Source organism: Ursus arctos, unplaced genomic scaffold, assembly GCF_023065955.2.
Source record: "Ursus arctos isolate Adak ecotype North America unplaced genomic scaffold, UrsArc2.0 scaffold_3, whole genome shotgun sequence".
In the NCBI taxonomy this organism is placed as follows: domain Eukaryota; kingdom Metazoa; phylum Chordata; class Mammalia; order Carnivora; family Ursidae; genus Ursus; species Ursus arctos.
In genome coordinates, this window is record NW_026622985.1 from 64618791 (window position 1) to 64629563 (window position 10773).

Below are 10773 nucleotides of genomic sequence, written 5' to 3' on the forward strand. Positions count from 1 at the left end.
TTATGACCAGTCAATAATAAGTGAGATATTCCATTTAATGTGCTTAGATTAAGAAAAAGAATAATATCCAAAATGGGCTATTCTTGTTTTTTTGTTTGTTTGTTATTACACAGTGTTAAGAATCACATGTGTATGTTGTTGAATAAGACAAAGATATTAACTCCCTTCTCTAATGCTGTCAGATGCTTAGAATTCCTGAAAAACTCATCCCTTTTGATTCAAAAAGCCATCTAAAGTGATCTTCAAAATATTTATTCTGAATGCATAGGGTTATTAGGAAATGTCAGCAAAATAAGGGGAAATGAAGTTTATCTATTTAGCACTACCATCCAGTTTGGAAATACACAAAGGAATTTTAGTACTACTTTTATCAGGGTCTGTTTTTAATGTTCAAAATATTTTTAATGAATTTTTCTGGTGAAGTTATCCAGACAAGAAGATGATCCAAATTCTCATAGTCAAATAAACTCCTAAGGCAGATAATTTTCCCCTTTACATTTTCTTTCCTTTTTCTTCAGCAATTGATCTTCCCAGTGATTCCTATGTGTACAATTGTGCAACATAGGACTTGTATTTCCAGGCTTCCTTTGTGGCTAGATTTGCTGTTTTGACTACTGTGAGCAGTGGAATTCATGTGGAAGAAAAGGTGTGTTTAACTTCCAGAAGATGTACTTAAAGAAAGGAGAAATGTCCTTTCCCAGTATTTTTTTCTCCTTCCTTCTGCCTGGCATGCAGATGTGATAGTTTGAGCTGGAGTAGTGATCTTGGACTATGAGATGGAAACCATGATTCAAAAATTGTCTGAGAGAAACCAGAAGCCGGAGTTATAAAGCAAAGGAAGCCAAAACCTGCATTGTGTTTTCCTTTCCCCTTCCTTCCACTGCCCCTTTCAAACCTAAGCTGGAGCCAGTTGCCCTCTGGCCTAGCATCGCCTTCACCATGGCCCTCAGCGATGCTGATGTGCAAAAGCAGATGAAGCATACGATGGCTTTTATGGAACAAGAAGCCAACGAGAAAGCCAAAGAAATAGATGCAAAGGCAGAGAAGAGTTCAGTATTGAGAAAGGTCATCTTGGGTAAACCCAAAGACCAAAGATTATGGAATACTATGAGAAGAAAGAAAAGCAGATTGAACAGCAGAAGAAAACTCAGATGTCCAATCTGATGAATCAAGCAAAGCCCAGAGTCCTCAGAGTGAGAGATGACTTTATCACAGATCTACTAAACGGAGTGAAACAGGCTCAGCAAAGTGATAAGACACAACCAGGTACCCAGTGCTGGTGGATGGACTGGTCTTCCAGAGTTTGTACCAACTGTTGGAGCCCCGAATAATTGTACATTTTAGGGTGCAGGATTTCCCTCTGGTAAAGACTGCAGTGCCAAAAGTGATTTCTGTGTACAAAATTGCCACCAAAAAAGATGTTGACGTCCAAATTGATCAGGAGGACTACCTGCCTGAGGAGGTAGTGGTGGATTTGAGATCCATAATGGAGATCATAAAATACAAGTTTCCAGTACTCTAGAAAGCCAGCTAGGTTGCATAGTCCAGCAGATGCTGCCGGAAGTACAGGGGGCCTTATTTGCTACAAATGCCAACAGGAGGTTTTTGGACTAAGCCTCTGGCAGAGATGGACTTGATCCAGTGCTCTACTGCTCTGATGTAGAAGTTCCTGATATTTGAAGAGACAATGTATCCGTGCGGCTTCCTCTTCGCTGTTCTAATATTCTGTATCTGTCCAAGGATACCCTTCTGTAGCTAATGCCCTTGGCCTAATTGTTAACAATGAGAGAAAGTTTCACTTAATAGGATCAGGAAACCTCCTTCTAGTTTATCTAAAATTAGCATAGCTTTCATTGGCTTCTGTAGCAAGAAGGTGAAGGTATCAGATGATGGTTACATGAACTTCACCAACTCTCTTCTCATTCTCTGGTTTCAGTTCTTCAGTCTAGAGGGTGATGTGTATGGTGTTCTTGGATATTAAGTCTTTGCCCTTTAGGCTTAAAATGCATGGGGGGGGGGTCGTGCATTCCTGCCAGCAGTAGTAGCTTCACTGTTCACCTGTTTGAACCTAGAAGTGTTCCTCATCTGTAAATATGATTTAAAGTCTAAGCCATGAATATGCTTTATTAAAACAAAAGGTTTACATGGACAAAAATGGTGTGAAAAAGCCTCTACATCTCTCTTACTGATGATTGTAGAGTACACACACCAACAGCTTTCTGCCTGTGTTTATGCATGAGGAAAGGAAGCATTTATTTTTAGCTAATATTATTTTGATGTTTTCTGTCACTAAGTCAAACAGTCATAAGAAGAAAAATGTTCTTTCCATTTTGCAATTATTTCGTATACATAGTTGTGTACTCGGAATGTTGATATGAACTTGCCTTAGGTGGTACAGTAGAATTTAATGAATGACCAAATTATATCTGTAATATGTACACACGTCAGGGTCTATTTTATGTGAGTGGTTGTGTAGATTCAAGATTTCATCTAAAAAACTATAAAGATGTTCTTAAAACCTATATAGATATACCAGAGCATTTCCCATGGAAACCCAAAGAGTTTCAGTATGGAAAAAAAACAGTTGTATACTCTTACTGCCCGTAGTTCTACAGAACTGAGGAAAAAAGGTTAATAATTCAGGAGCCTTCCTTTTATGTTATTGAAATCTGTAGAGATTTTTTTTACTTGACCTCCTAGTTTTTCAGATGCATGAAATCTCCAATTAATGTTGATTTGCCTATTTCTGTATTTTCATTAGTATATTTAAATAGCTCATGCCTGTAATGCTAGTCGCATTTATATTTGTAATTATTATATCTACTTGAATTGTTTCTTTTTTCTAGCAAACAAGCTATTTTCATCTTTATCTTTTTATTTTATAATGTATTTTCACTGATATTAAAATTTCCCTTTTTACTCTTATATTCCCTCCACATGGGCACAACACATTTGCCTTCTTTTCCTTGGGTGCTTTTATATAGTTTTTATGTTAAGTTTTGGACTCATCATATTTCATCTAGATTTCTTTTTTTTTAAGTAAGATTAAAGTTACAGAAGGGAGAAAGAACCCCATGAAATTTTATTGTTCTACTAAGGACTAGAAGAAAACAAATAATGGACTTTCAGTTATATAATCCATTTTACAACCCATCATGTATTTTTTAAAATTTTCAGTGACACTAAATGCATTAATCAGGGATCTTCAAAGAAACAGAACCAACAAGGCAGGCAGGTAGGTTGGTAGGTAGGTAGGAGGTAGATGGATGGATGGATGGATGGATGGATGGATAGATAGATAGATGATAGATATAGAGGTAGATGTAGAGAGAATTGCATGTATATTTGTTCTAAGATATTGGTTTATTATAAGATATCATAAGGAGATTTATTATAAGATACTGGCTCGTGTAATTATGGAGTCTGAGAAGTCCCACAATCTGCTGTGTGCAAGCTAGAGACCCAGGAAGGCTAGTGGTATAGTTAGTTCTAAAGCCAGAGAGCCAGAGAGCTGATGATCTTGAGTCTCAAGGTCTGAGAAGGAGGAAAAGCCAAAGGGGGAGGAGATTGATATCTCAGTTCAAGTACTCAGGGAGAGATAGTGAATCCTCCCTTCCTCCAACTTTTTATTCTATTCAGACCCTCAACATACTAGATGGTGCCTGTGACATTGGGAAGGGCAATGTACTCCACTTAGTCTGCCAGTTCAAATGCTAATCTCTTCCAGAAGCACTCTCACAGTCACACCCAGAAATAATGCCTAATCAGACATGTGGTCATCCCATGATCTAGTCAAGCTGACACATGGAATTGATTATCGTATGAAATATATATATTTGTGTATGTGTGTGTGTACAGGTATAATTCCTAGAAGCCATATTTGCTTGCTTCTACTCTGTCATTTCTTTCTTTTTCATACCATGTGGTCTGGCATTATTTTTGTAAACCATATTTTATTCTTTAAGCATTTTATTTTATTTTACTTTGTATTTTTTGTGAGGGAGAGCTCAAGACAGTGCTAGGGGTGGGGGGAGGGGCAGAGGGAGAGAGACTCTTAGTCAGACTCCACACCCAGCACTGGATCCCTAGGGAGGGCCCAGTCAAAGGACCCTGAGATTATGTCCTGAACTGAAATCAAGAGTTGATACTTAACAGACTGAGCCACCCAGGTGCCTCTCTTCAGGCATTTTAACCATACTTATTTTAAATGGCCTTTAAAAATGTTCATCTGCACTATTATGCTAATTCTTCTTGTGTGTGCCAGCTTATTGTTATGATGGTCCATTTTTTTGTGTGTTCTCTTTTGTGTTTTTAAATTTTTAATGGTGAGTTTATTCTCAGAACAGCTTGTTTTTCTGAAAGAATATGTTTTGGGTTTGTGACATTATTTCTACAAAACATATTTACATTTGCCTCTGCTGGTGTCCTATAGGTTTTGCTACTTCTAGAACAGTTTTCGTGTTGAGTCTTTATTTTGGTTGCTGCTACATTCTCACACTCATAAATGGTGCCTTCCAGTATTTATTATCTCGTGGGTTATTCTTTTATTCTTAGAATCCTATGAAGGTGATAGAATTTTTTTTCCCCATGTTTTGTTCAAGTAAATACTGATTTTTGTCTCCCTTTGGTGAAGAGGGCAGTCCTTTGATGCTCTTGGCTTTATAGAATGGATTCTGTCTTTGTTCTCTAACTAGCTTGAGTTTGGGGCTACCACTCTTATAGGCATTATAATCTCAGCCCCACACTTTTTTTTTTTTAGGAGATTATAATTTAAATTCAATTAATTAACATATAGTGTATTATTGGTTTCAGAGGTAGAGGTAGACTCATCAGTCTTATATAATACCTAGTGCTTATTGTATCACGCGTCCTCCTTAAAGTCCAGCACCCAGTTACCACATCCCCTCACCCCCCTCCCCTCGAGCCCCACACTTTAAAGTTACTATATGAAACATCCTACATCAGCTACCATGGAAGTTCCCACTGATGGCTCTGGCTTTGAATTCCTTATTTTTTCACAGGATTTTAGCTAAAGAGTATTTTTTTCTTCAGTGTCAGCTATTCATGTAATTCTTTTAATTTTATATTTTATTCAGTATTCCTGTGAGTTTGGAGTGGGAAAGTGGCATATCTGTGTCAGGTTGGTCCACCATATTTACCAGATTACATAAGAATATAATGTTTTTCTTGTAGTGGACTCTAGTGATTTACTATTTTAGAACTAGCACTGAATTTATTTCAGATTTATGTCATTCAAAAGAAAATAACACTATTACTAAACATCTAATAAATTATGGGTCTATTTTATTCCAGTTACTTTCAAATGTATTAAATTATTTACTTGTTATATCAATAAGTCTATTATACAAGTAAGGAAATTGAAATGTAGAAAATTAATTTAAGTCACCATAAAATCCATGGAGAATCTCTAAAGTCTCATTCTGGATTCAGAGACCTTAAAAACAGTATGCCAGAGCAGTACTGAATTAATACCTGTATCTCCCCCTCAAAAAAATTACAGCATGACTCGTTAAAATGTGAGAAACAACAGAATGCCAGAAGGTTCAATGGCATAAAAAAATCATAATTGCTAAAGTTAGCAATTGACATTCATAATTGCTTAAACAGAATGTATGTTTTACTTAGGCAAGTAGAAAGTTTTTTGATATTTTAAAGTCTCCATAGTAATAATTATGGCTTAAATTGGTGCAGTGTAATACACATGTTTTGGATGATCTTATTTAGTATATTTTCTATGAAAAACAAGTGACAACAACACAAATAATAGCAGGAACTTCTACTTACCAGAGACTATTTTAATGTTCTTAAAGACTGATTTCTTGAAACAGTAATTCTAGATTATAGCCTATAGAATCAAAACCTACATAAACAATTTAAATCTAGAATATCTGAAATAAAACAATCTTTTGGAAAAATACTTGAAATATATTATCACTATTTAAATTAAGATCTATAGAGTTATCAAAAATGTTTCGTTAGTACAACTGTAACAAAAGAAAAAACTGTCATCTTTCAGGAAATAGATATTTTAATAAGTACTTAATTAGGAATGTAATCATAATAGTATTCACAAATTGACATCAACTCGTGATGATGCTGAGGTTCATTTAGGTATATGATCATATTTGTACTTGTGTGGGGTCCACAGTTAGTTAAAAACAGATAGTTTTTAAGAGAGGCTTTATTCTCAGTTTAGTTTTTCCCTAAGACTTATTCAAGAAGACTTAAATTCTACCAAAAACAATCTAAAAAAAAAGTTTTTTCTCAAATCTCATCAAGAAATCACAGGCTTGCTATTTTAATCCACATGCCTAAAACCGGACTTAACCCAGTTTAAACAGAAAGCTTATAATGTAATAGATTGTGTTATAATCTTAAGTGTGAAGTCCCGGCAATTTTATGCAATTCGTATCATAGATTTTTTTTTTTAAAGATTTTATTTATTTATTTGACAGAGAGAGAGCACAAGCAGGCAGAGCAGCAGGGAGAGGGAGAGGCAGGTTCCCCGATGACCAGAGAGCCTGACATGGTCTTGATCGCAGGATCCTGAGATCATGACCTGAACCAAAGGCAGTCGCTTAACCAACTGAGCCACATAGGCGCCCCTCATATCATAGATTCTGATGAAAATGGTACCCCTTGGAGTCAAGCAGATCACAAGCTACATAGTTGTCCAAGGCAACCCTGTGTGAAGGAAAGGCTGTTTACAGTAATGCACAAGAAAGAAAGCAAAGAGAATAAATATGAAGACATATCAGCACTACTGATGGCCAAGGCACTGTGATTAAGGGGGAGAATCTTATTTATTTATTAAGAAACATTAGAAAAGTAGAGAAATTGTCCAGATGAAAAGCCGGCTGTAGGTCATTTCATATCACGTTGTCAGTTCTCAAGCCTCCCCTGGGACAGACACTAAGGTTGCCGTTACTGTAAGAGTGGTACTCAGTTCGGGGCCTCCTAGGCTGGTTCAGGTTGTTGAATCTGTGCTAGGTGGTTCGCGCATACTTTCTCATGTAATCATCACGACAAGCTTGAGAAGCATGTATTATTCACCTTGTATATTTGCTGAGGTAGCTGAAATTTAGGAATGTTAAGGACTTGCTCATGTTTGGGGATCCAGGTTTGCCCCATTATCTTTTCTTTCTGCTATGCTTCCCCTCATGTATTTTTGAGGACTTAAGAATTAGTAGGCTTTACTTTTGCCTAATATGCTAATGAAAACAGAAATTAATGTTGTAATATTCACAGTTTTTTTGTAAAATAGGGTCATCTTTCATACTGACATCATTTTTATTTCAGTTATTCCTTATGTCTTTGCTCAAACTCACTTTTATGCAATTTATATCTAAACTCTTCTAAAGCAAGCAATCTATACTTGTCACAAACTATTTCTTTGCCACTCCCTTCTTATTCCTAAAATCTGATTTCTAGCTTCAGTGACTTCCTCAAATAGTGATTTTTTTCTTCATCCTTATTCTGCTTGACTTTTCTATAACATTAAACTTATTGATCATCCATTCCTGTTTTTAGCTCCCTTTATTTGCATGACCCTGAAGTGGTCCCATAACTGTCAACTGTCCTTTTAATCACTGACCATCCATGCATTCCCTAGCCTCCACCTTGTTTGGCTTGGCTTCACTAAGCCTAGTTTCCCCAGTTATCTCCTCATTTTGAGTAGGACTTCCAAAGCTTAATCTTAAACCATAAATTCTTCTTTTTTCTGTGTGCTTCAGTCACATTATCACTTAAGTGACAGTCATTGAATCACTTTTGTGTTAGCAACTACTGTTGTCATAATAAATCACTACAGTTTTCGGTGTTTAAAACCATACAAATGTATTATCCAAGAGGTCTCTAGGTCTGAAGTGTAGGCACAGTGTAGCTCGGTTGGTTTGTGATTCCATCATGTCAGCAGGCTGCATTCCTTCTTGGAAGCTCAGGGATGAACCTTCTTCCAAGATCATTCGACTTATTGTAAGAATTCATTTCCAAGCGCTTGTTGGATTAAGGTTCCCATTTCCTTGCTACTGTTGGCCAGGGATCATTTTTAGTTTTTAGAGCCTTCTTCCATTCCTTGGAATGCTGCCGCCACTCTCCGTGTACAAAGTCAGCAACGGTGGGCTGAGTCATTCTCACGCTTCCAAAATCTCTCTTCACCTTCCCTTCTGCCTAACCTGTCCTCTGCCTCTCTCTTCACTGGTTATTTCTCTAACTCTTCTACTTTCCTCTTCTGCTTTTAGCGGCTCATGCGATTACATTGGGTCCACCTGAATAATCAAGGATGTTATGCTTATCTTAAACTGAATTGATTAGTAACCTTAATTCCATCTGCAAAATCTCTTCACCAAAGTACATAGATTACTGGGGGTATAGCACATCTTAGAAAGCTGACTTTCTCAGTTACTTATATCTTTGGTCCAACACCAGTCAAATATTTTCAGTTATTAATAATATTCCCACTTGAGTGTTCCCCAAAACTAATTTTTCACCAAAACAATTGCCTTTTTTTTTTTACCTGTTTTCCTATTCTGCCTACATAACCACTCTAAGAGATAGTCTCTCAGACTCTTCATTTAGAATTCGTTTTTCCTTTTTTCCCCGACCTTTCAATCTCTTGCATCAGAAGTAGCTAATTCTTTGTGATAGCTTTCAACTTAGCTCCGTCTTATTTTTGCATGATGTCATCCTTTCTCATGTTAACACTGATGGCCTAAATGAATTTAGTGTAAATGCTGTCATCAAATGTCAGTCTGTTATCATATGCTGGCAAATAAAATGTCCTTAAATAGTTACTGTTTAATGCTTGGGAACATTAGCACAAAGCTGATTTTATAGCCATAGTGCTAACCAGACATGGTTAGATGCATATCCATCTTTGCATTTATTTCCTTTTGAAAATCTGACCCTGTGTCTTTTAAGTTACCCGTGAGATTTATAAGCCTTCTACAAATGGCTTTTTCCATTTTTCTGCTCGGGAAATAAACAAATAAATACCTTATTGCTTCTAATAGATGACCAGTCCCTAAAGATAATAGAGCGTTGGTCTTCCCTCTTGAATTTATGTAAAAGTTGATTAATTAATGTAAATAATACATATTTAATTATTTCTATAAAACAACTACTGATTTAGGACAAGGATAGGATGATGGGTAATTCTGGAATATTCCAGTTCTGGTGGAGGTTATAGTTAATATAGGAAGACAAATTATAAAACTACTTTCAAATACCAACAGACAAAACTAAGCAAAGAACACGCATGTGGCTTTTTAGGCTGTAATGACAGAGACTGGATTTTATTCTATATGTAATGAGAAGTGACTGAGGAATTACTAAATACACACGCACATGTATGTGCTTGCAATGAGGCAAACGTATGAAGAAGTGCAAAAATTACTTCCAAGCATTGGCTGCATGTTCCCAAAAGCCATGGTTATGCTTTGTTAGAGCAGTTAAGTAATTGACATATAGAGGTTAAAAAATTAAGTGGAGCCATTGCTTTAGGCAGGATGTTAGTAGGTTAGTGGTATCATATCAGAGCTCAGGATTTAGTCCTCTGCTCACCAAAAATGATTGTAACTGAAAGTTTGACTGAGGTCAGTGACACTAACTTGTGACAGATTGCAATTAAAATTGAGCTTGGTAACTCACCATGAAAAATGTGTTTCACTCGAGAACCAAGGAATATCAAAGGCCACATCCACATAGGGGGAAAATCAAACCAAGGTAAAAAATGGCAAACTGAGGGAGCGAGCAAATGCCATTTATAAATGGAGTTAAGTATATTTGAGGGCCAGCTTAATATTTTTAAATGGTTGAGGGTACTAGGCAATTTATTTTTCTATTTATATAATTGCAACTGCATCTTCTACATTGATCCCTGGAATATTCACAATTGGAGCCCTGCAACACTATGTTAGAAATCTTACTACCCCAAGACCACCATGCTGTGAGGAAGCCATGCCACAGAAAAATACTACATGCGGGTCTTCAACAGTGGTCTTAGCATTCCTGTTATCCTAGCCTAATGCTAGACATGGGAATGAATGAGTTCCAAATGGTTCTAGCCCCAGCTATCAAGTTACTCATAGTCTTAGTGTCTTTCTTGTTGAAATCTCAGCAACCATGGATCAAAAGCAAACAAAAACAAAACCTCTCATTATGCCCTATTTGACTTCCTGACCCACAGGATCTGTGAGTATAACGTAATGTGTTGTTTCAAGCCACTAAGTTTTGATGTAATTTGGTATAAAATAAAAGTAAGGGAAAAAGATACGATAAAAATTGTTTCAATTTTTTTCATGAATCACTGTGACTATGTTATGGCAATATACTGTACATTTTCATACTAGTGTTTCTAAAGACATCCACCAAATAAAGTGAATAAAAGTAAAATGCTTGTATAAGATAATTAGAAACTCTTTATCAGAAATATTTTATTATAACTGCTTTATCCTTGAAAAACCCACATGATTATCCCATATTTCTTGCTGTTTTCAGAAGTAAGGTGCATGGCACATGATAGATGGCACAAAATAGAGGCAAAAATTGAAAGGTGATACTTATAGAAGAATGGTTTCTACATTTGGAAATTATTGGGAAACCTCTTTAGTGGACTAGATAATTAATTTTTTCAGGTATTAACTGAAGTATTATCTACATCTCTCCATACTACAAAAGTGTTGTGGAACTATAATTACACTGATTTCTCACTTTTGTTTGAAAAATGAACAGAAAAACCCTATACTATCTGAA

At 36.2% G+C, this 10773-nt stretch overlaps 1 pseudogene; it reads left to right on the plus strand.

Moving 5' to 3' along the window:
* The first annotated feature begins 939 nt into the window (after window positions 1-939).
* LOC123001868 (V-type proton ATPase subunit E 1-like) lies at window positions 940-1682 on the plus strand (annotated as a pseudogene).
* Window positions 1683-10773: the final 9091 nt, after the last annotated feature.